The following is a 25,384-nucleotide window of genomic DNA, read 5'->3' on the forward strand; positions in this document are numbered from 1 at the left end:
AGCTAAAAACCTTTAAATACAGCTCACAAAGACATAGTTTACATTTTAAAAATCTCTAACTGTTACCATGAAAAGTCAGACTGTTGTAGTTATTACCAAATCAAATTCAAACGGGAACAAATTCTTCATTACGCCGGGGACTATTTTCTGTGCTACGGAACTACTTTCCTGAGATGGAAAACGTGTTTACGGTCGACTTATTAAGTTGTTTGAGGAAAAAGTCGGTTTAAAGTTTAATAGTTTTTAATACAGTGGAGTTCTATGGCTGCTGGGACATGAGGCTGCACTGGGCACCGGCTACATGGACGAGACTTGTTAGCAAAACAAATTCATTGCTGATTTTGTTATTTTCACAGGATTTGTTGACGGTAAGAAATGCATTAAAAAACACCAGCCTTATCCTTTAAACTCTTTGTGTGTGTGTGTGTGTGTGTGTGTGTGTGTATTTGTAATTTAAATCCTTTATAAATATCCTCCGGCCAGCAGCAGCAGCTGAGCGTGAGGAGGAGACCGTTAGGAACCCGAGGCGATCTTCCTCTGCAGACTGTAATTATTTACAAGCTGCTAAAGAGGAAATTAAGTTTCCACTATTCAAGGCAATAAACTTTATTACAGGTTTTCATTCAGGAAAGACTGCGGTGGTGAATTACATGTGGTTTATTATTTATGACAACTTGTTTTGTTTTTGTGGACGGGAAAATGAAGCGGGGACCAAACAGAAACCAAACCCCTTAATTTCATCTCTGAAAAGTCCTGAATTTCTCCATTACATAAACATTATTTTTCCATTAAAAATAACATAGCTTTAAAAAAGTAAGGTTAATATAATGGGTTTTTATGGGATTTATTCATGGTTTGATTTGTGGAGACACTAGTAATTAAGTGATATTTTTTTATGCCTTTTGTGCAGGTTTACAGGTAATTAATGAGTTGTTATTATTATGAGTTATTTCCCTGAATTTTACATTAAATTAGGAAGTAAGGAGTCAAACATTAAGGGGTGTTTAAGCTGGTTTCGATGGGATCTCCTCCATCAATAACTCCCTTAATTCATTTGAAGGGGATTTTGCATGAATTAAGGGGTGAATTAATGTAAGAATAAGGATATGTTAAGGGATTACTGGTTGCAGCAGTGATCAGGAGGAAAGTGGGTTAGTAAAGTAGGCTGCAGGCTGCCGGGTGGTAAAGAGGCAGAGCGGCTGCTAGACCTGCAGAGACGGGTATTTCTGGACCTGGGAAATTAGAAGGTGTGAAAGGAATTCATCCAGTTTAAAGGGGGATGCCACCCATCGTGCCCCGGGACAGTTCAGCCACTCACTATGTTTACATGGACAGCAATAGTCCGACATTAACCCAATAAAGAAGAAATCACCATGTAAACAGCATCTTCTGATTTTAGTCTCATTATCGAAGCATTTTAGACTGTAAACACCTGAATCCAACCAGGACTCTCTATCAGAGGATTGTCCTTATGATATTAAACCTTTCAGTTTGAACAAGTGGAACGCTGAAATTCTTCTGACTGGATTTTTATGTTACACTTGTTGGGTTAATAAACATAAGGAAAACGATTCACTTAAAAAAAAATCAGCAGCATGACTAGTTTTTTATATATTGTCAGAATCTGCTTTGTCGGTGCTAGAAGTGATTTTCAGACTGTTCCTCCAGACAACGGCAGTGAATGGAGAGAGAAAAAAAAAAACACAATTCTCCAGTCTGCTCTACCGGAGCAACAGATCACAGAATCACTGATTTGGGGGTTTTATCATGGAGGAAGAGACACAACCCAAGACACTACCAGAGTTACACAGAGACTTAAAACCAGTAAGAAGCCTAGCTGCTGCATTAGAGGTGAATAAGTGACTTTTGGCTTATGTGTGTGGTGTTATGGCACCTGTTAAGTAGTATGTGCAGTGTGTCATGTTATGTCATGTTACGTGGTGTTATGTGGTGTTACGTGGTGTTACGTGGTGTTACGTGGTGTTACGTGGTGTTATGTGGTGTTATGTGGTGTTACGTGGTGTTACGTGGTGTTACGTGGTGTTATGTGGTGTTATGTCACCTCTATGTCGGGCCTGGCCAGCAGCAGGGAGAAGTTGATGCTGTCCTCTCTGGTCAAAATGGCCACCGCTTCTTCTCTGTTCTGAATATCCACTCCATTTATCTAGAGAGAGGGAGAGAGAGAGAGAGAGAGAGAGAGAGAGAGAGAGAGAGACAGCGAGAGAGAGAGAGAGGGACAGAAAGAGAGGGATAGAGAGAGAGGGATGGGGAGAGAGAGAGAGAGACAGAGGGAGGAGAGGCAAGAGATCAGTTAGTTTATATCCATTAATAAATGTCACGTCATAGATACATAGCTAGGTAGTTGCGTAGATAGATGAGTAGATAAATAGAAACATCTTTATCCAGTTTATTGATGTGTTCGTGTGCTGCGTTAGTTGTGTTTCCATAAGAGATTCAAATGAAAATGCACAAAGAAAAGAGAAACTGACATCTTGATGCAGGTGAGATTAATATGAAAAACTTCTAAAACATATAAAACCATGTCACAGGTGAACAGGGTTTTTTTTTTTCACTGTATTGTTTTCACATCTGTCCAAAAGTCCTGTGTCTGTCTCCTGGGTGACGGCTGTCATGGGAACCGGGGCTGACATCATGCACCGGCTGCCTGGTTACCACGGCGATGCCAGGCGCCGGCGGGGCTATTCTTACCTCGCTCCCATCCCCACCTTTCACTGACACACGTTTCTTAAGGATGCCAGTCGGAGGATTAGTAGAGATAATAAGGAAGGAAATGTCAGGCAGGTAAATTATTGTGCTGCTGTTAGAAATGATATCAGTTTCAACACATGGGCGTGCAGCTGTGGGACAAAAACAGTAACATCTTTCACTTTTCAACACAGTTTGAAAGAGTTTCAGTTCAAAATGAGATCCATCATTTAAAACTGTGACACCTCCGCTTACAGAAATGACTTGTAGCACAAAATTAAACCAATTTGTATTACTGTGTAATGGTTAGGAGTTAAATCATTGGTTTACAAAATGCTAACATTTGTACAGACTGGATCCTTTATATTTTAGATATCAAATGATGAACAAGTGTATTGGAATAGAACTCTACAATTTGTTAATGTTATAATAAGTTCCTCCTTATACATAAATTGCTAATAATAGTGTAGCAATACAGTGCAATCACGAACAATTATGTTTATACACATGACACTTATATTGTTCGGCCCTTAAGTAAATTATGTATCAGGGAAACTTTCAGTCTATGTGCCTCATTTGAGGGATTTTCAACATCATCTGAATTAGTTACTATTTTGTAAGTACAGCGCTCTAGATGATATAGCTGATATATAATTCAATAATATTCAATGAAACATTTTTTGAATAAAACTCTTTGGAATAGTTTAGCTACAATTTGAAAAAAGTGACATCTGGAAGCCTGATCTCCTGAAATTTTGTGAAATGAAAATGCAAATAATGTGTTCTGTGTATGAAAAGTTTCCCCACCAGGAAGGTATTTGATATTGAAACAGTTTGAGTTTCTCTTCTCTCTGTTCAGACATGATGTCACTGCTCATAACCACCCAGCTCTTCTTCTTCTGTTGATTCCAGACAAACCGACCCTGGAAAAGCTTCATGAAGTGGATACAGGTTGGATCACTGTTGTGTTGTAGGAATCAGAGACAGGAAGGAGCAAATGGACATTTATTTATTTATATGAAAATACTGACTGACTGTTTATTTAGAGGTTTTTATCGCCCACACAGCACCGCTCCCTATTGTAGAACTGGACAGTGAGGTGGAAATACAGGTGACAATACTCTCTTTCCCTCTACCTCTATCTCTCTCTACCTCTATCTCTCTCTCTATCTCTCTCTATCTCTCTCTATCTGTTCCTCTTCTATCTTTCTCTCTCTCTCCCTCCCTCCCTCTCTTTATGTCTGTCTGTGTCTCTCTCTTTCTCTCTCTCTCTCTGTCTCCCTCCCTCTCTTTATGTCTGTCTTTGTCTCTCTCTCTCTCTCTCTCTCTCTCTCTCATCTTTCTTCCTCTTCTCCCTCTTTCTCTCTCTCTCTCTCTGTGTCTCCCTCCCTCTCTTTATGTCTGTCTCTCTCGCTCTCCTGTCTCTCTTCCTCTTCAATCTCTTCCTCCTCTCTCTCTCTCTCTCTCTCTCTCTCTCCTGTCTCTCTTCCTCTTCTCCCTCTTTTTCTCTCTCTCTCTCTCTGTCTCCCTCCCTCTCTTTATGTCTCTCTCTCTCTCTCTCTCTCCTGTCTCTCTTCCTCTTCTGTCTCTCTTCATCCTCTCCCTCTCTCTCTCTCCTGTCTCTCTTCCTCTTCTGTCTCTCTTCCTCCTCTCCCTCTTTCTGTCTCTCTTCCTCTTCTCCCTCTCTTTCTCTCTCTCTCTCTGTCTCCCTCCCTCTATGTCTCTCTCTCTCTCTCTCTCTCTCTCTCTCTCTCTCTCTCTCTCTCAGTCTATTTTTAGGACAGCAGTAACTGGGCTGCTGTCAGCCTTCTCTGATTGGACGAGCCTGTCCTGGGGATTCCAGGTATACATTTCCATAGTTTCATTTTAATCTTTTTTTTTTAACCCTTATATAGCCAGTTAAGGTGAGAAAGGATGTGTTTGGTTTTTTTCTGGCAGATTTGGCATTCTGCAGGGAAATATATTTAACTCACCTGAAGTTCATCATTCAGTATCTCCAAGATACAGAGGATCCAGTCTGTGAAGTGTTACATATTTTGACAACCAACGGCTTAATTTACCTGCTGTCCTTTTAAAAAAACATTATAATTTGATATAATCTTCATTCAATCATTTTGTAGGAGAAGATATCACTTCTTTCCAAACTGTAGCTATCTCAATTTGGAATGAAACTACTCAAATTCAATTCAGTCAAGAGTTTAATTCAGAAATGAGACATTTAAAGGTCCCATATTATAGGAATTCAATTGTCCTCTGTTTATATACCTACAGTATATAACCAAATATGTTTAATGAAGACGTTGTTAAAATTTGATTTCGTTTGAGAGGTTAAATTTAAAGTTATTGCATTATCAAAACTCCATCCTGTTTTCCAGGCAGCTTCAGACTAACTGCAGGAAACGCATCACAGCTGGACTCGGTCCTGATTGGCTCCCTCGCTAAATAATGACTGAAATCCATCCAATCAGGATCCAGTTTGCAGCATTTGAACTGGAAAGCCTCCGCTCAGCAGGTTTACCTCATTAGAATTAGAGGAGCCGCTGCTGTCGGCCAATCAGGAGCCAGTATTGTGACAACTTAATCTTCACATTCATTCATTTTAAGTCATTCAATTAAACTTTGAACTAAACTACATTTAAATGCAAAACTTGATGAATACTGAATAATATGGGACCTTTTTTCTACTTATGGAATAGTATTTTCATTAGTAATATTTTTGATGCTGTTATCAGCTGTGATTTTTAATGGATATTTAGTCTTTTGTAACAAAGCTCAAATTGAAACTGCTTATTGGTTTGCTGCTGGGTGATGAGAGGCTTCAGCACTGAACCGGTCTGGTCTCCTTCAGGATTTATAGAGGCTGTTTTTTATAGCAGGTGTGACCTTGAGACTGACTCTAATCACGCCGGGCTCACATCACACGGGAGCCTCCGTCAGAGCGGCTTCACAGCTTCACGGTTCAAAGCAACAGCTTGGACGCGTTTCAACTCGTTTGAAGCCGCCAAAACGCTGCGATTGAAGTTTTCTGATGACTTTAGTTGCTCCTGATCGGCGTTATCGCTCAACACACACAAACTTACTGATGACACATTTCATTTTGTGTTTTACAGCAAAACAAACACTGCAATGTAAACCACAAACCACAAATCCAGTAAGTAGTTTTGTCCTGCCACAACATTTTAAGAGCTGTGATAATTAAATGAATTTCATTTGAAATGGATAAATCATTCCCTACACTTGACTACAGGTTGGCATCTTGTTGGTGATGTCACGATTCAGGAAGTGAGAGAAATCGAGTCCATCGCCAAACCCTGAGCTCCCAAGTCGTGTTTACATCCTGAATCTCGTCCCTCTCCTCTTCAGATTCAGAGAGTCTGCTGTTTCCTTCGTCAACATTTGTTCTCACTCGGAGAAACAATCGAGCCAATCAGAGCCTTTGTGGGCGGGACTAAAGTTTGAACTGTGCAACGGTTTTTCACTGGTGTTACGGCAGAATAGATTTGTTGAAATCACGTCCTTAACCAACAAAGACGATATTTTTATTATTATTATTTTTATCGGTTCTGATCCGTCGGTCACTAGTGATTGGTTCGGGGAGAATCAACCCCCCGCACACAGAAAACGGCTAACGAGGAGGAAATCTCAGGCTGAATAATGGAACAATAAAGGAATAAAGGAACCAGATGGAGATTCGGTCTGAATATCAGACTAGGCGTGAACGGTATTTACAAGGAGAGAGTTTGATTGCAGATTGCACCGTTCTTTCACTTTTCCCAGCTGGATTTGAACCACCGAACCTCCGATGACAAGCTTTCAGCCTCTCATCACGGACCGGCCGGGTCTCGGTCTGGTTTTATAGTCGCTGGTTATGAGCTCTGTTACAGAAAGTGTCACCTTGAGACTGACCCCAATAAAACTAACAGCACTGAGGATTACATCAGTCAACATGTCTGCTGATCACAGCTGTGAGCTTCAAAACACGTCTTCAACCTTCATTTACCATTAAAAAAACAAAACAACTCATAACAACCAGGTCTCAAATAGTGGTCAAACCTCTGATAATGGCCTGGTCCCCAATAAAAGCCAGGTATATATGTGTGTGTGTGTGTGTGTGTGTGTGTGTGTACCTGCAGTATTCGGTCTCCCTCTCTGATGCGTCCGTTCTTGGCCGCTATGCTGTTTGGATTAACCTGGAATGAGAAAAATTAACCAACGAATTACAGAATAGATGGATGAATAAATGAATTAATGTTTGAACGAATGACTGAATGAATGAATAAATGGTTGACTGAGTGAGTGAATGAATGAATGAATGAATGAATTAATGAAAAGCTGGATGGATGGAAAGAATGAAAGAATGCATACTTGGTTGAAGGAGTGACTCAATGGATGAATGAATTAACTGATTAATGAACGGGTGAAATAAATGAATGGATAGACTAATGAATAAATGGTTGAATGAATGACTGAATAGATGAGTGAACAAGCTGATTAATGAATGAATGAATGAATAAACAAACGACTGTACGAAGGAGTTAGTGAGTGAGGGAGAGTGAACGAATGAACCATATGAATTATGATAGATAGAGTGAATGAGTGAGTGAATGAAAGAAGAAACGCAGGAGTGGAGGTGGAGTTGGATGAAGGGATGAAGAGCGGAGGAGTGGCTTCTCTCCTCACCTCTCCGACATAAATCCCCAGATCCTCCTCATCGTCCGTCCGGTAGCAAACTGTCAGACCCAACTTCTCCTGCTGACTCGACTTATACAGCTCCACCTCCTGGAGGGAGGGAGGGAGGGAGGGAGGGAGGAGAGAAGGAAGGAGGGAAGGAGGGAGGGAGGGAGGGAGGGAGGGAAGGGGAGGAGGGAGGAGGGAAGGGGAGGAGGGAGGAAGGAAGGAAGGAGGGAAGGAGGGAGGGAGGGAGGGAGGGAGGGAGGGAGGGAAGGGGAGGAGGGAGGAGGGAAGGGGAGGAGGGAGGAAGGAAGGAAGGAGGGAAGGGGAGGAGAGAAGGAGAGAGGGAGGAGGGAAGGAGGGAAGGAGGGAGGGAGGGAGGGAAGGGGAGGAGGGAGGAGGGAAGGAGGGAGGGAGGGAGGGAGGAGGGAAGGAAGGAGGGAGGAGGGAAGGAGAGAAGGAAGGAGGGAGGGAGGGAGGAGAGAAGGAAGGAGGGAAGGAGGGAGGGAGGGAGGGAGGAGAGAAGGAAGGAGGGAGGGAGGGAGGGAGGGAGGGAGGAGAGAAGGAAGGAGGGAGGGAGGGAGGGAGGGAAGGGGAGGAGGGAAGGAGGGAGGAAGGAAGTAAGGAAGGAAAGAAGGGGAGGAGAGAAGGAAGGAGGGAGGAGGGAGGGAGGGAGGAGGGAGGAGGGAAGGAGGGAAGGAGGGAGGGAGGGAGGGTGGGAGGGAGGGAGGGAGGGAGGAGGGAAGAGGGAAGGAGGGAGGGAGGGAGGGAGGGAGGAGGGAAGAGGGAAGGAGGGAGGGAGGGAGGGAGGGAGGAGGGAAGGAGGGAGGGAGGGAGGGAGGGAGGGAGGGAGGGAGGGAAGGGGAGGAGGGAAGGAAGGGGGAGAGAGGAGGGAGGGAAGGAGGAGGGAAGGGAAGAAGGAAGAAGGTAGGGAAGAACGGAGGGAGGAGGGAAGGAAGGAGGGAAGGAAGGGGGAGAGAAGGAGGGAGGGAGGAGGGGAGGAAGGAGGGAAGGAAAGAAGAGGAAGGAGGAGGGAGGAGGAGGGAAGGAAGGAGGGAAGGAAAGAAAGGGAGGAGAGAAGGAGGGAGGGAGGAGGGAAGGAAGGGGGGAGAGAAGGAGGAAAGGAGGAGGGAAGGGAAGAAGGAAGAAGGTAGGGAAGAACGGAGGGAGGAGGGAAGGAAGGAGGGAAGGAAGGGGGAGAGAAGGAGGGAGGGAGGAGGGGAGGAAGGAGGGAAGGAAAGAAGGAAGGAAGGAGGGAGGGAGGAGGGAAGGAAGGAGGGAAGGAAAGAAGGGGAGGAGAGAAGGAGGGAGGGAGGGAGGGAGGAGGGAAGGAAGGAGGGAAGAGGAGGAGAGAAGGAGGGAGGGAGGAGGGAAGGGAATAAGGAAGGAAGGGGGGAGAGAAGGAGAGAGGGAGGAGGGAGGGAGGGAGGAGAGAAGGAAGGAGGGAAGGAGGGAGGGAGGGAGGGAGGAGGAGGGAAGGAGGGAGGGAGGGAGGGAGGGAGGGAGGGAAGGGGAGGAGGGAGGGAGGGAGGAGAGAAGGGGAGGAGGGAAGGAAGGAGGGAAGGGGAGGAGAGAAGGAGAGAGGGAGGAGGGAAGGAAGGAGGGAGGGAGGGAAGGGAGGAGGGAGGAGGGAAGGGGAGGAGAGAAGGAGAGAAGGATGGAAGGGAAGAAGGGGAGGAGAGAAGGAGGGAGGGAGGAGGGAAGGAAGGAGGGAAGAAAAGAAGGAAGGAAGGGGGAGAGAAGGAGGGAGGGAGGAGGGGAGGAAGGAGGGAAGGAAGGAGGGAAGGAAAGAAGGAAGGAAGGAGGGAGGGAGGAGGGAAGGAAGGAGGGAAGGAAAGAAGGGGAGGAGAGAAGGAGGGAGGGAGGAGGGAAGGAAGGGGGGAGAGAAGGAGGGAAGGAGGAGGGAAGGGAAGAAGGAAGAAGGTAGGGAAGAACGGAGGGAGGAGGGAAGGAAGGAGGGAAGGAAGGGGGAGAGAAGGAGGGAGGGAGGAGGGAAGGAAAGAAGGAAGGAAGGAGGGAGGGAGGAGGGAAGGAAGGAGGGAAGGAAAGAAGGGGAGGAGAGAAGGAGGGAGGGAGGGAGGAGGGAAGGAAGGAGGGAAGAGGAGGAGAGAAGGAGGGAGGGAGGAGGGAAGGGAATAAGGAAGGAAGGGGGGAGAGAAGGAGGGAGGGAGGAGGGAGGGAGGGAGGAGAGAGGTGGAGGGAGGGAGGGAGGGAGGAGGGAAGGAGGGAGGGAGGGAGGGAAGGGGAGGAGGGAGGAGGGAAGGGGAGGAGAGAAGGAGAGAAGGATGGAAGGGAAGAAGGGGAGGAGAGAAGGAGGGAGGGAGGAGGGAAGGAAGGAGGGAAGAAAAGAAGGAAGGAAGGGGGAGAGAAGGGGGAGGGAGGAGGGGAGGAAGGAGGGAAGGAAAGAAGGAAGGAAGGAGGGAGGGAGGAGGGAAGGAAGGAGGGAAGGAAAGAAGGGGAGGAGAGAAGGAGGGAGGGAGGAGGGAAGGAAGGGGGGAGAGAAGGAGGGAAGGAGGAGGGAAGGGAAGAAGGAAGAAGATAGGAAGAACGGAGGGAGGAGGGAAGGAAGGAGGGAAGGAAGGGGGAGAGAAGGAGGGAGGGAGGAGGGAAGGAAAGAAGGAAGGAAGGAGGGAGGGAGGAGGGAAGGAAGGAGGGAAGGAAAGAAGGGGAGGAGAGAAGGAGGGAGGGAGGGAGGAGGGAAGGAAGGAGGGAAGAGGAGGAGAGAAGGAGGGAGGGAGGAGGGAAGGGAATAAGGAAGGAAGGGGGGGAGAGAAGGAGGGAGGGAGGAGGGAGGGAGGGAGGAGAGAGGGAGGAGGGAGGGAGGGAGGGAGGAGGGAAGGAGGGAGGGAGGGAGGGAGGGAAGGGGAGGAGGGAGGAGGGAAGGGGAGGAGAGAAGGAGAGAAGGATGGAAGGGAAGAAGGGGAGGAGAGAAGGAGGGAGGGAGGAGGGAAGGAAGGAGGGAAGAAAAGAAGGAAGGAAGGGGGAGAGAAGGAGGGAGGGAGGAGGGGAGGAAGGAGGGAAGGAAGAAGGAAGGAAGGAGGGAGGGAGGAGGGAAGGAAGGAGGGAAGGAAAGAAGGGGAGGAGAGAAGGAGGGAGGGAGGGAGGAGGGAAGGAAGGAGGGAAGAGGAGGAGAGAAGGAGGGAGGGAGGAGGGAAGGGAATAAGGAAGGAAGGGGGGAGAGAAGGAGGGAGGGAGGAGGGAAGGGAAGAAGGTAGGGAAGAACGGGGGGCGGAGGGAGGGAAGGAGGGAGGGAGGGAGGGAGGAGGGAAGTAAGGAGGGAAGGAAAGGAGGGGAGGAGAGAAGGAGGGAGGGAGGAGGGAAGGGAAGAAGGAAGAGGCAGGGAAGAACAGGGGGCAGAGGGAGGAAGGGAGGGAGGAAGATAGAAAGAAAGGGAGGGAGGAAGGAAGGAAGGAGAGAAGGAAGGAAGGGAGAAAGGATGTGATTTAGGGAGGAAAGGAGGGAAGGATTTAGGGAGGAAAGGAGAGAAGGATGTGATTTAGGGAGGCAAGGAGGGAATGATTTAGGGAGGAAAGGAGGGAAGGATGCGATATAGGAGGAAAGGAAAGTAGGATATGATTTAGGGAGGAAAGGAGGGAAGGATGTCATTTTGGGAAGAAAGAAAGGTAGGACAGAGGAGAAGACAATTTGACGAGGAAAGGATTTAAGGATGTCATTTAGGGAGGAAAGGAAACGAGAGAGGGTTTTGCTTTGCTGACTTCCTAATGACCAGACTCCCATCAACCCCCCTCACCCCGCCCCGCCCCCCCACCTACACACACAACTACCCCACCCCGCCCCCCCACCCACACACACAACTACCCCACCCCCCCTTCCCCAAGAGTGGAATAGAGCAAACTAATGTTGCAGAAACAGAGAAAAGGGACATTCAGCTGAAGCAGCAGCGCTTCATTAGGCGTTCCTAAGCTGAGCTTCCTGCCTGGTTGTCAGAGCGACGGCTTCAGGAGGAGAAAACCAACCCAGCGATCCGTCAGCCTGCTAACATCCAGGAAACACCACAGCTTGTTACAGTCTGCTTGTTTCCTTAACATGCGCTCCCTGAAGATGTTTGGCTCATTTTGCAGCAGCAGCAGAAATGAAATACATGATGCCCCCCCCCCCCCCCCCCCCTCATCCTGGAGCATTTGTTATCAATTATTTCTTTGTAGTTGAAGAAAATGACTGAGAAAGTCCACATGCTGGGTAAGAAGATGGAAACAAAATAAGGCTTCTCTGGGACGTTGATTTCAAATAGGCTTCATTAAAAAAAAAAGGGAAATCCGCACTCTCAAAAAGATTTCTTGATTGATTTATTTTACATGTTTCAAATAAAAAGGACAACGTTTCACCTGTAGGCTTCATCAGGTCATTGATTACACCTGTTGGTGACTTCCAGAGGTGTGGCCAAGTCAACTTTGCTCCCAAGAGTCCCAAGTCAGTCTCAAGTCTTGAGGCACAAGTCTCAACTTAAGTCCCAAGTCTAAATGTAGATTACCAAGTCAAGTCCAAGTCAAGTCCATGTCATTAATGTCAAGTCTCAAGTCTAAATGTAGAACAGCAAGTCAAGTCAGAACAAATCAAGAGTCCAGTATCAATTTAATATCTTAAAGAAAACTAAATATCTAGGACTTTTCAATGCAATATGGTTTTAATAGGATAAAAACTTGGTAAGAGCATCATGAGTTTGATTTCTATAATCAATTTCAACTTCAATAAATTCAATCATTCCATACAAATTCAGAAAACAGAATTTAAATTCAGTCGTCCGCTGGAACAAATCTCATCACTTTCAATCTAAGTCATTTACACAAACACAAGATCTCAAGTCAAGACTTTAGAAACCTTTTCAAGTCATCAAAGTACAAGTCAAGTCAAGTCTCAAGTCTTCTCTTCATGCAGCAAGTCAAGTCTCAAGCTATTAAAACTGTGACTCGAGTCCAAGTCATGTGACTTCCCCACCTCTGGTGACTTACTTTAAATAAATTTGTAGTTAACCCTAACCCATAAAATAACAATAAAATAAATAGAAATGACATTCTGAAATGCAAAATGTAAAGATTTTGCTCGTACCTCGTACTCCAGGTCGTCCTGCCTGTCCACCTCATGGTTGGAGATGTCAAAGTAGTCGTTGGGGTCGTTGTACTCAAACACACAGCTGCAGAGGAGACGAGAGAAAAATCAATCGCTATGACATCCATCATTATTGATTATTCATAACTTGTTTTGTTTTGCTTGACATATGAATAAGCATTGATTTTAAAGTCACCGTGAAATGAAAAATGACTTTTTCAAATTTCCATGTCAGAAATAAAAACTCCAACCAATAAAACAGAATTTTGAACAGTCCCACCCCTCTGCCTCTACCATCAAATAAAACGCTTTCTCTCCCTAACTGATCTCCTATTGGTTTACACTTTTGTATGATCCCTCCCTGCGTTATGTCCCGCCCCAACATCCTGTTTCAAGAGGAAATACATCACATTAAGGAAGTAAGACGCTCTCAAAGTGCCGTTTCATGGAGACTTAAAAAAAAAACCAATAGGTCAGGACTTACAACTCGTTGATGCCGTACGGTCCGGCGAGGTGAGGGAGGGGAGGGGAGGGGGGAGGAGGGGGAGGGGAGGAGGAGCCCCCCCGGCCGTGGCCCCGCCCCCTGCTCCGCCCCAGCGTCAGAATATTCTGGAAGCTGATGTCGGTCTGCGTGGCGTTGTCCACGCAGTCGGGGATGGCGACCATCAACACGGAGGTCAGGCTGGCGCTGCCCGTCCCGCCGCATGCTAACGCTCCTGCAGGAGGGGGGGGGGGGGGAAGTAACTAAGTACATTTACTCAAGTACTGTACTTCAGTACAGTTTTGAGGTACTGGCACTTCACTTCCATTCTGTGAGACTTTCTGCTTTTCCTCCACTACATCTCAGAGGGAAATCTTGTTCTTCTTCCTCCTCTACATTTATCTGCCGGCTGGAGTTACTAGTTACTTTGCAGAATAAGGTTTACATGCAAAACATACGATAAGCTCATAAAATATGTTGCATTGTTAGAGTTTAAACTCCCCGACAGTATCTGGAGCAGTTAGCCCGACAACATTAAAATACTTCTGACAGGTTAATGCTTCAATAATTTAATACTCTGATAGAATGAAGACTTTTAAATTTCATACTTCAGCACATTTTACTGCTAATACTTCTATACTTTTATTTAAGTAAACTTTTGAATGCAGAACTTTCACTTTTAATGGAGTATTTTTCCATTATGCTACTTTTACTTAAGCACAGGATTTGAGTACTTTTTCCACGACTGCCTACTTGGAAATTTCACGTGAATTAAGTCAGACACTTAGAGAACATTTTGCTACCTGAGTTTCCAAGTTATGATGCAATTGGGACCTTTAACCGTCTCAACAAGGCAAAAAAATAAAGTTTTGTGAGTCAACAGTAAGAAAACACGTACACATGCAGCTTTATTGCAAGTCTGTAGTTAGCCAGACTAAAACCCAACATCTGTCTGAATGAAGTTTGTCTAATTAGCTTGTTTAGCTGGAGGACGTCTGTTGTTGTTCGTTGTTTGATTTGTGAGGTGAAAATAGGCAAAAGCACTGATTGCATGAAATAAATGTGTTTATGCATGTGTGTGTGTGTGTAGTGTGGGAATGGGAGATGCCGTACCTTTCCTCCTGTGACCCTTACGGACTGACCCGGGTTGGTGCAAAGGATCCTGGGAGTTTTGTGGTTTGTCCAGTGGGAGCTGAGATGGCCTTCTCCCTCTGACCTGGAGAGCAGGAGGAGGAGGAGGAGGGAGACACAAGACGAGACAAAAACGCTTCAGTTTAGCAGCTGAAACAGTTTGCTGCAGGTTAGCTTCAGGGTTCGCTCATGGTTCAGCAAATGAAAACTTGTTGTCATGGAAGGAAGAGAGGTAATGGAGGTAGGGGAGGATAAGAGAAGGAGGGAGTACGGTGGCCATTTTAGGACATCCTCACATCTTCAGCCGCCTTTGTCATTCGTACTTCGTCAGATTTAGATGCACTTTCGTCAATCTTAGCTGTCTTTTGTCAGATTTAGGTGGAGAGGTTCCCAAACTGGGGTTCCAGGGACCTTCAGGGGTCCTAAAGGGGAGTCCGCCGGGGTCCTCAGCAAAATGAGGAATAGCTGAAGTTCACTACTATCAAAACAAATCCAATTCCAGTTCCTGTAACTTTAGGCAACATGATGGACTCTTCTTCTGTGGTGTTCATACCAGTTAAGAACACATGAAGAAATAGCTGAATATGAGCATCAGTCCAGACTTAATTTTGTTCTGCTAGGCTTTTCCAAGCATGAGGAACCTGCATCCGTCTCCTTCTACCCACAATCCCTTGTGTTTCTCTTGTTAGAGGACTGAGACTCTCGGTGCCATTATTTTGGTGCCACCAGAGTTCAAAGGTCATCGTTCTCACCTGGACAAACCAACTGAACTAAAGGAGGAAACACTGCAGAGTTCAGATAAATTGATCCAAACACTTCTACGTCTACTCTCAAAGAACTATCTGAATATCTGAATGTACCATCACAGCACACGTAATTCCCTTTCCCTGGCAGCCTGGAGGTTAAGGAAGCGGGTTTGAATGGAACCGTACGACTGTGAAGAAAGACGTACCGCATACTTATCAAACCTTCCCTGGATAAATCAAGGCTTAAAAGCTAGATAGGTGATAGATGGGCCTTCCAGGAGGAAATATTCCCTATCTATCATCACCTTTATGGGAGTGGAACTTATTAAAGATGACCGATAGGAGGTGGATGGGGGGAATATAGGACAGGAGAGTCATTGAAGAGATTGTTGAGAGTTGATGGATGACAGATCGAAGTGTGCTGTACCTTCACGTTTCCATGTCCGTCTATGGGCCGCAGAGAGTTACTCCAGCCTTTTTGCTAGAGGGAGAGAGAGAGAGAGAGAGAGAGAGAGAGGCAGAGATAATGAGACAGAGGTGGAGGTGAGAGCAAGATAGCGAGAGAAAGAGAAAATTAGAGGAGAAAGGGGAAGAAAGAGGGAATGCCGGAGAGACGGAGAGGAGGGTGAGAGCAAGATGGTGAGAGAGAGAAACGGCGGAAATGGAAATGGAAGAGATAGGAGAGATGGAAACAGAGACAGATTTAAAATTAGTTCACAATATTTAGCAAATGGTATGGCTTGTACAGTATTTAGATAGATAGATAGATAGATAGATAGATAGATAGATAGATAGATAGTGTTTTTGTTATGTTTGATATTCTCCGTTCTCTTCATTCTAATTCAGTAGAAATTGGCTTTTTTGTTTAGAAATGTAGTGAGATAGAGGGAAGCAGGAGACAACAGAAAGAGGTAAATTCACAGAGACAAGATTAGTCAGACGTGATATGAACTATCCATGTGTAAAGACTCCTCTGCAATAATTTGTTTTTTTTAAGGTATTTCTAGCATCTCAAAAGCTTCACAAATCAGCTTGAGAATGAGAAAATGTCTCCAGTTTTGTGTGTGATTAGTCCTACAGTAGGCTAATTACATTTTTAATAGCCTATCTTTTAATTTGTTTTGTGTGATTTTGCTCTCCCTTCTCCCAATGATGTAAAGTCCCTTTCAGTGACTTGATAAGTGAAATGAAAAATGCTTTATTTAATGCCAGTGCAATGCCGATTCTACTCTGTATACCACTATTTCTCAACCTTTTCATCTGTGAACCAAAAACCTAGTTGTTAAGATGTTGCAGGGGTAAGCGCGTTGTAATTAAGAAACATGTTGTGTAACAACAATAGAGGCTTTGCAGTTGTGTCACAAATCTCCTCGCAAGAATGGCTGAGAATTGTGTGTTAGTTAATAAAGTGTAAATCTGTAACAGAGAGCAGCTGATCAGCTTGTTGTGGTGTGGCTGTAGATCCATTCAGTAACGTTCTCAGTAAAAGTGAATAGTGTGATAAGGTGGATTTGGTTACTGCGACACAGTAAACTGTCTTGTCTTTAGCCCTAGTCTCTACTCCAAAACACTTGTAGCTTGAGAAGAGTCAGCTCAGTTAACCTGAACAAACTGTTAGCTAGCTAACTAGCCAGCAAACACACTGATGTTAATGTGAACATGCTAACGCTAGCTGCTACTAGCTATATTAGCTAGTGTGCTAATCAGATGTGTTAACAACAAGACAGTGATGTTAGCTGACCAGATACTATGGTTAGCTAGCTAACAAGCTGACATTATCTAAACACTAAATCAATCAGATGGATCAGTGATGAAATGATCAGTTCAGTCAGAAACAGACAGAAATTAACCATCTGTTCAATTCTGTTGAGACGACAGAAACACAGTCAGCTGTTCACAGAGCTGAGGACCTCCAAGATGGCCGCCAGAAGGGAAGTTAGGCTACATAACCTGAAAGCCCTTTATGCCTTAATGCCTGGATATTTTGGAAATCAGTAATTTAGTTTCCCTATTTTCAATAGCCAATCAGTATTGGACCCAAACATCATGTTGCATTGTCCAAAATCATAGGTCAGCCCCCGCCATCAATGATATTTTATTTATCCATATAGGGAAATTCTCTCTTCTTTGCCTCCTCCACAAGGAGGTCAGAGGTCAGAGGTCAGGCTCAGCAGCTGCAGGGATTCAGGTGTCTGCCCTTCCAGCTGGGCAGACCCCCCCCCCCCCCCCCCAATCAACAGCTCATAACTAGCTTACATACATCGAGCCGCGAGCGAAGCACATTAGCATGAGTAATATAGCTGCAAGCATAATTGAGTGTATACAGGCTTCACTCATGAGGCAGTATGATTAGAAACACCTGCTCCGAAATGAACATGGAGGTAATTATTTATGAGAATATGTACAATAGTCTCCACTGGTGTGTGTGTGTGTGTGTGTGTGTGTGTGTGTGTGTGTGTGTGTGTGTAATAATACAGATTCTGTATGCGTCTTTATTACATTTGGAGCTTGCTTGATCTGTCACTCTTCAAGTTAATGTCTGTAGACACACACACATCAAACTAATACCTGGAGACACACACACACACGTCACACTAATGCCTACTACTTCCAAATACCACACACACACACACACACGCACACACACGCACACACACAGTTGTAGACAGCAGTTTCCTCCCGGATCAAAAAGCGACGACCTTGAGACTCGGCCCTGGCAAATAATCCCATTCTAAATGACTGACTCTCTCACACTCACACACACACACACACACACACACACACACACACACACACACACACACACACACACTGACACAATCACGTTGACCAGGTCATAACCACAATAGGCCTGATAAGTGATTGTGTTTATTGAGTGGGTATCGACTGGCTCAGCCCTTGTGTTCACTGACACACACACACACACACACACACACGCACGCACACGCACACACACACACACACACACGCACACACACTCTGCCAGCCAGCCTGCAGAGGCATGTAATGCATAACAATCAGCTCTGAAACAAAGGAAGGGAGGAGAGAGAGAGAGGTGTGTGTGAGTGTGTGTACATGCAAGTATTCATGAGTTAGTGTGTGTGTGTGTGTGTTGTGTGTGTGTGTGTGTGTGTGCAAGTGTGCACACATATACAGCCATTTGTGTGTATATTTTCTGCTCTAATGCATATTTGTATTTTTCATCTGTGTGTGTGTGTGTGTGTGTAGGTGTGTAAGTGTCTTTTTAGTGTTGGTTCTAGATATTTCTTTTTCAATTTTTATTTCAATTTCAGTTTAGTTCTAGTTGAGCTTTTTTTTTGTTTTCATTGTGGATTCGTTAGTTTTAGTTGAGTTTTTATTTTATTTTACAAATGGTTCATTTTAGTTTTTTATTTTGTTTCAGTTCTAGATTTAGTCACGTTTGGTAGTGATGGTTTTATATATATTTGCAACATGTATTGTGTAATACAAGTTATAAATCATGAATCATTTCTTATAGTTGTAGACAAGATTGTTTTAGTTCAGTTTGTCATTTTTCTAGTCTCATATATGATAATATAACATATAGCACTTTATTGATCCTTGATTGATTTTTATCTCAGTTTACCACAATGTTTTTAACACCTAGTTTTATCTTGAGTTAGTAAGCATGTTTACGAGCTCTGTTTTGTCTGTGGTTACAAGTGTGTGTGTGTGTGTGTGTGTGTGTGTGTGTGATAATTACAACATTCCCCGACTCTCTCCCTCCCTGCTGCGCTCTCGCTCATTAAAGCGGCGTGTGTGTGTGTGTGTGTGTGTGTGTGTGTATCAGCGGTTACGGAGACGATAACAATAAAGGTCTAGTCTGCGCTCCGCCACATTAGCCCGACTAAAATCAGCGCTAACTGAGGTGTGAAATGAATAACTGGAGGAGAAGAAGAGCTGACTGTTCTCTTCTGTTCAACATCACACCAGAGAAGATGATTTTCACCTGATGGAGTTTTCTGTCTGGCTGAACGGGATGAATCCCAATCAAAAGCCCATTACTATCTGCTTTATTCCACTCAAGACGGAATATTGATCGCTATTCAAGAGAAATTCACAACGGAGCCGTCCGATTGGTTAAAGATGCCTTCCAACTGTGCTGATAATCCCCCAATAAACTAGATGCCATGCTGACACATGGTGAGACATCAATACCCTTCAATACTCATGTGGAATATTTCGATGAAGCAGTCTGATCGGTCAAAGACGCGCTCTAACCGTGCTAATTCCCCAAAAAACAGAAATCAGATCTAACTCTTGTGGTAACCAGGAGGCAGGAGATAGACCAGAATGCATTGCAGCAGAGAGACAGGTTGGGGTTTTGAGTAAGGGAGGCGAGATGATGTGAAATTGAGTATGTAGTGCGTTCCAACTGCATAGTATGTGACTTTTGTGTACGCGAGAAATGCCCGGATGTATACTATAGATTAGCAAGAATTTCTGAGTATGCGGCGTGAGCTTGCTGGACAAACTCAACCGCCCCAGAATGCATTGCGTCTCTCTCATTGCGTCTCGGACTGCGAGGCGGCGGGCGCTCCTGGTCCCAAATCTCCGAAAACGTCGCAGCAGATTTACAAACAGGCGTTATTTGGATAAACTGAGCACATATTGGGAATCTACATGGTTACTTTCTCGCCTGAAAAAATATTAAAACTAAATAAAGTGACATATTAACAGTCGTAGAGCCAAAATTACAACAGCTTTTTAGCCTGCTTTAAAATCCCCGCTATCGCTGCCGGCTGGTGCGAAATGCATTCTGGGATACTTGGCTGTATTCTTCAGTGTGAACAGTCTTAATTACTTAATTTCATAATTTCAATCATTTAGTAGGCAGTATGCAGTACATACTCATGATTTTTCCTCCACTGAATGCAACAAGTTCAGGCCCGTTCTCTGGAGGTCGTTGAAAGGCATTCTGGGAAATGTAGGAAATCACCAACTGAAGTAGAAGTAGACGAGGCAGGTTGAGGGAAAGCCCCACTTTGTAATTTAGACCAATAAGACGGCTGGATTTTTACATTAAACATCTTGTCTACTGCAGCTTTAAACACTGGAACAACATAAGGATTTTTAACACCTGTATTATTAAATCTTCATCAGTTTCACCTCCGTGTTCCTCCTCCCCGCTCATTAACAATTTACTGGTTTACCATCGACACACACTTCCTCCATCTATTATCACTGTCCTACCCCCACCCCACACACACACACACACACACACACACACACAGTTCCACATCAACTCACTTTCCACCAACATTTATCTCTTTCACCCCCCCATAGTGCACACACACACACACACACACACACACACACACACGATGGGATGAGGGATCCATTTTTCATCCCCAGCATGCCGAGGAGAAAGCGGAGATACTGTAATCATACCCGAGGGAGAGAGAGAGAGAGAGAGAGAAAGGGAGAGAGAGAAAGAGAGGGTGAAAGAGTGAGAGAGGGAGATAAAGGGAGAGGACAGGGGGAGGGGTCAGAGAGAGAGAGAGAGAGGTAAGGGAGAAAGAGAGGTGAGGGAGAGTGAAGGAGAGAGGAAGGTGGAGGGAGAGAAAGATGAAGGTAAAATCCAGAGGGGGATAAAGGGTGAAACCAGGAGAAACTGGGACGAAATGGAAAAAGGAGAGAGAGAGAGAGAGAGAGAGAGAGAGAGAGAGAGAGAGAGAGAGAGAGAGAGAGAGAGAGGGTGAAATTGGGGGAATACAAGAGAGGGAAGATGAGAGGAGAAGAGAGGAGGTATCTCAAGGGGCTCTCTCTCTCTCTCTCTCTCTCTCTCCCTCTCTCTCTCTCTCCCTCTCTTTCTCCTTCCCTCTCTCTCTCTCTCTCTCTCCCTCTCTCTCTCTCTCTCTCTCCTTCCCTCTCTCTCTCTCTCTCCTTCCCTCTCTCTCTCTCTCTTTCTCCTTCCCTCTCCCTCTCTCTCTCTCTCTCCCTCTCTTTCTCCTTCACTCTCTCTCTCTCCTCTCCCTCTCTCTCTCCGTTCACCTCCTCACCTCTATCATTCTCCTGGACTCTCAGAGTCTAATGGAAGTCAAGCCGGGACTAAGTGTGTATTGAGGGGGTTTTACACTCACACACACACACACACACAGCATCACACAGACACTAGTACATATGCACATCCCCAAAGACAAGAGACAAAGACAGAAACACACACACACATATTCATGCATACACAGTACGTACACATTTGCATGCTCACACACACACACACACACACACACACACTCACACACACACACACACACACACACACACAGCGGGGGGTTTGGCTGTACAGACTCATTTCCACTTCAGTCAGTCTGAGGCTGCACCGTAAAATACACTGAACCTCCGTTATCATGACTCATAATGCAGAAACATGTACATTAAAGCATTAATCTGCAACATTTTCATATAAATAAATCTCTCTTGCTGCTCTTCACTGCCGCAACACATCAGTGACCCAAGCCATGTCTTTCTGATTGAAGATTCCCCTGCAAGTGTTTACATGAGCGCTAAATAAAAGGATGGCATGGTGTGTGTTTACGTGCTCCAATGTATGTAAAAGTTTCTGACATGCGCAAAATACAGAATCCAGCTCTCTAACACGGGCTTACGTTTTTAAAAGACAGACCTGCGTCGGTTATTTCTTTACTGCTGTTCTTTCTGATGAAGCAACAGTTTTATCACAACATTCGACTCCGTAAGCGTCAGAAAAAGACGTTTTGTTTTCACCGCCGTAAACCGAAACTGTCCCGGAGAGGCGGAGTCAGCACTTGATATAAAAACGGGCTGCACCGCCCACATCAAGCCCGAGCGCCCTGGGGTTAATAACAAGCACATCCATTCAAATTCTCCCGGGAAAGAAAGTTAACATATTTGACGTCACTTAGGTCAAATGCGCGAGCATGTGCAGAAGGACTCGACATATTCCAACCAAAGAAATTGATCAGAATGTGCTTACATTTTCAAAATGAATGGATGGCCTTGAAAGTATTTAATTTTTTTAAGCAAAATGTAGCTCCCAAATGCATCAGTTTGCCTCGGCGGTCATCAACACTTCCTCTCCTGATTAAAGCCCTGTGATGGAGACCTGCAGCTTTAAAGCTTGATGTGATAACTTTCACGTCAGCAGCTCCTCTGGTCAGAATTCACAGCGTCACTTCTGTCCGTTTTACCGCCGTCTCACGTTTAATGAGGTCAGACAGCAAAGCAGCGTGAGCTTATTGATCAGTAAACTGTCCTGACTCTGCAGGCTGCTGGGATCAAACTCACAGCGCTGTGAGATGCTCGGGATTAAACTAACGGTCTAATATATAGCTGTGATGCTAACACGGCCGCGGTAGTTAGATGTTGGGTAAAACGCGACTCTACTGTTTCCTCCAGTGTTTTATCAGCTCACCGCCGCTCAGAATCGGCTGTTCGGAGTCTCATGTTGCGTTGACGGTTTCGTTGGAGCTCGGAAACACAAAGTCCAACACTAGGAGACATTAAAAGTGAATGTTTTACCACAAAAAAAAGTCATCACAGAGCTTTAACATGAGGGATTTCACCAGGATTTCTTCCCTTGACAAGATCATGAATATGCCAGTTTTGAGTCGTTGAATTTCACCAAACAAGACTTTGAAAGGCGCTGAGTTTGTCGTCCAAGTGAGTGAAGAGAGAGGACTCTGCTTCTGCTAGTTTAAAAGAGCAGAGTTTTCCAAACAGTTCCTCTTGGGAACGGAGCAAAAATGCAGCAAGTATGTACAGTCTATCCATCAAGCTGCCGTATTAAACACCATTTACCTCTGTAGATTCAGCTGCTGGTACTCTGAAACATTTCCAGACATGATGCCCTGCAAGGGGATTGTCGTTTTATGTTTTGCGATACCAAACTGAAATAATGCATGTACATATGAATGCATAAATCCTTTAAATTGCAGGTTATTAGCCTTGTGCTGTATAATAAGATGGGCGCCGCCACACAGCAGCGGATATTACAAAATGCATTCATCCCATGTTTTATTCTCAGTCATATGCCTATTATGTAAATCCTGGCATGCTTTAAAAGCTATCGCTCACTCTAAAGCAGCATTCAGATTCATATTATACACACATCACCGCCGTAATGTGATTTAAGATTCAGAACTGCATGAAAAGCATTATTTTTTATTATTATTATCTGAGGCTTTATTCATCCAGGAAGGCAGACTGAGCTCCGTGCTGTTCTGCAGCGACGCTCTGCTTCACATTCAGTCAGTTACACACATTCACACTGGGAGCGGCCCAGTACAACCACTGCAACCAAATTACGTGTCGGTGCCACGTAAAGTGTTAAAGCTCAGTTTTCCCAGCAGGAAACGGTTCCATGAAGGAGACAGGACTGTAACCAGGCAGTAGAGTCACAGTGCAGCAGCTCAGTGACAGTCAGGGGGCGATCGCACCGAGAAGCGGCGCTAGAAACGCGTCGCCACCAAAATCATTGTCTCTTGCAACTTGCATCGCGTTTTTCTGGCGGTTTTTAGGCGCGCATACCGTATTTCCTCTAATAGTGGCCGGTAGTCAATTAAAAGCCAGGTCTCCGATAATGGCCGGGGGCGTGGTCGACACGAACAAATAAAGGCCGGCTGGGGAAAAAAACAAAGGAAAAAACAACGGTGGATACTGGTAAACTCTGGAGCGTGCCGTCGTCGATTACCGTAATTATCGTAATGCATCGCGGTAACAAAAAAAACGTCTACCTAACAAACCCCAACAGAAGCAGATCAGAAAACAAGGAGGCTTCGTACTAAAATATGAGCAAATACACTTATCAAACAGAGGGAATTAGAAATAAAGGCCTGTCTCTAATATAAGCCTGCTTCCAATAAAGGCCTGGTACCCTCTGCAGTTGAGGGAAATAAAGGCCCGGGCCAATATTAGAGGAAATACGGTAAAATATTTTCAACTTTTCAGCACAAGGCGCGGAGTCGCACCACTCGTCAATGTCACAGCTGGGCCAGGCAGCCAATCAAATCAAGCAGGAGGCGGGCTTTCCTTCCTTTTTTGATGCGGTTTGATGTGGCAGGAACGGCGGGACAGAGGAAAAGCTTTATATTAGCGGTCTCTAACCCGGGCGCACACGCAGCCCCGCTCCACAGGCGCACCGAGCTGTTTTGCCCGACGGCGTTTTTGACGCGGCTGCGCCTGCAGCGACGCTTCCCGGTGCAATCGCCCCCTCAGGGTGCTGTGGTCGGGTGCTGGATGGACGATGAGTTTGACTTCAGTGGTGATGGAGTTCAGTTCCCAGCTTGTAGGAAGGAAATTTGTAAAATCCAGCGAAAGTTTAACCGACCAAAGCCTTTCACTAACCTTAACCAAGTTGTTTTAGTTGTCTAACCTTAAGCCAAACCTTAAAGGGATAGTTCACCCTAAATACAATGGAGGAAGACATGTTTTACCCTTTTTGAAGCCTAAAGGACTGGACTCCTGTATGAGCTGTATGAAGAAAAAAACACTCATCTGATTTTGTACTGGCAAGAGGACGAGTAGATAATGACCGAATTAAAATTTTTGGGTGAATTATCCCTTTAACCAAGTTGTTTTAGTTGCCTAAACTTAACCTTTAGCTGAAAATGGTCGTGTCCAATCCGTGTTTTTTTTCTTTTCGTGGTGGAGGAACATCATTTTCACATAATTCGTGTCCATAGCAGGTAAATCTGAGTTTCAGAGTTCATGCTCATTTCACAACTTTTTCTGAGATCATGTTGGTTTTACTGCAGCAGATGGAGCTTAAGTGTCTTAAATGCTCAAGAGCCGCTCTGAGGAGGAAGAGAGCGTTCCTCTTCCTCTTTCCCCACAGTCACAAACCTGCAGTCTAACTGTCATTACAAGTGGCATGTGTTTTTAAAATTAATAACTAGATAAAAGCAGAATACGAATCCATATTGCTGTTGTCATGAGAAAACCTTGTAACTCCAATTTTGGTGATTTTCATGTTTTAATTTAAATTAAAGGATTGCTGGACTTATTAAAACCCTTTCAAAACCACACTGGATAAACTCCAAACTGCTGAAATGGATTCTGCTTTTATTAGTTGACATTTTGGAGATCTGAGGTGACGATGTTAAGATTTCTATTCCAAAACACTATATATATACATTTAGAAAAATCAGTAAAATCTAGAGGATCTATTCTGTAAAAGTGTGATCATTTTGTTAACTTGCCTACTTAAAAAAAATGTAAAATGTATTAATTCAGTGCTAGTTTTGTGAGCTTTTTTGTTATCCCACATATTCAGGATTTTTGATTTGATTTGATGTTTTTTTTAAATAAAGAACGTTTTTGGGTTCAATGACACGAAAAAGATAGAAAGTACATAACAGGTTTGCCAACTATTATTGGTGTGAATATCTTATTTTGGAACGTAACATTTCATATATTTCTGTTTGTGAGATTCATATCTGCATAAAAAAAAGCGGTGTAGTAAATCATGTCTGAGTTAAGATTCAAACTGCATCAGAAGCAGAGCACTAACACACATATATATATATATATATATATATATATATATATACCGCCTCCCTGCTGCGTTTTTAAGATTCATAAG

General features: G+C 44.7%; 1 long non-coding RNA gene and 1 pseudogene across 1 annotated transcript in view; one reads left to right on the forward strand and one right to left on the reverse strand.

The window, feature by feature from the left end:
* Positions 1-25,384, forward strand: part of LOC144542309 (uncharacterized) — a 710,732-nt gene that overhangs the window by 672,396 nt on the left and 12,952 nt on the right. The gene's annotated exons all lie outside the window — the stretch shown is intronic.
* Positions 1-25,384, reverse strand: part of LOC139918316 (PDZ domain-containing protein 4-like) — a 49,504-nt pseudogene that overhangs the window by 12,880 nt on the left and 11,240 nt on the right.

The sequence above is a fragment of the Centroberyx gerrardi genome, chromosome 14, assembly GCF_048128805.1.
Source record: "Centroberyx gerrardi isolate f3 chromosome 14, fCenGer3.hap1.cur.20231027, whole genome shotgun sequence".
In the NCBI taxonomy this organism is placed as follows: Eukaryota; Metazoa; Chordata; class Actinopteri; order Beryciformes; family Berycidae; genus Centroberyx; species Centroberyx gerrardi.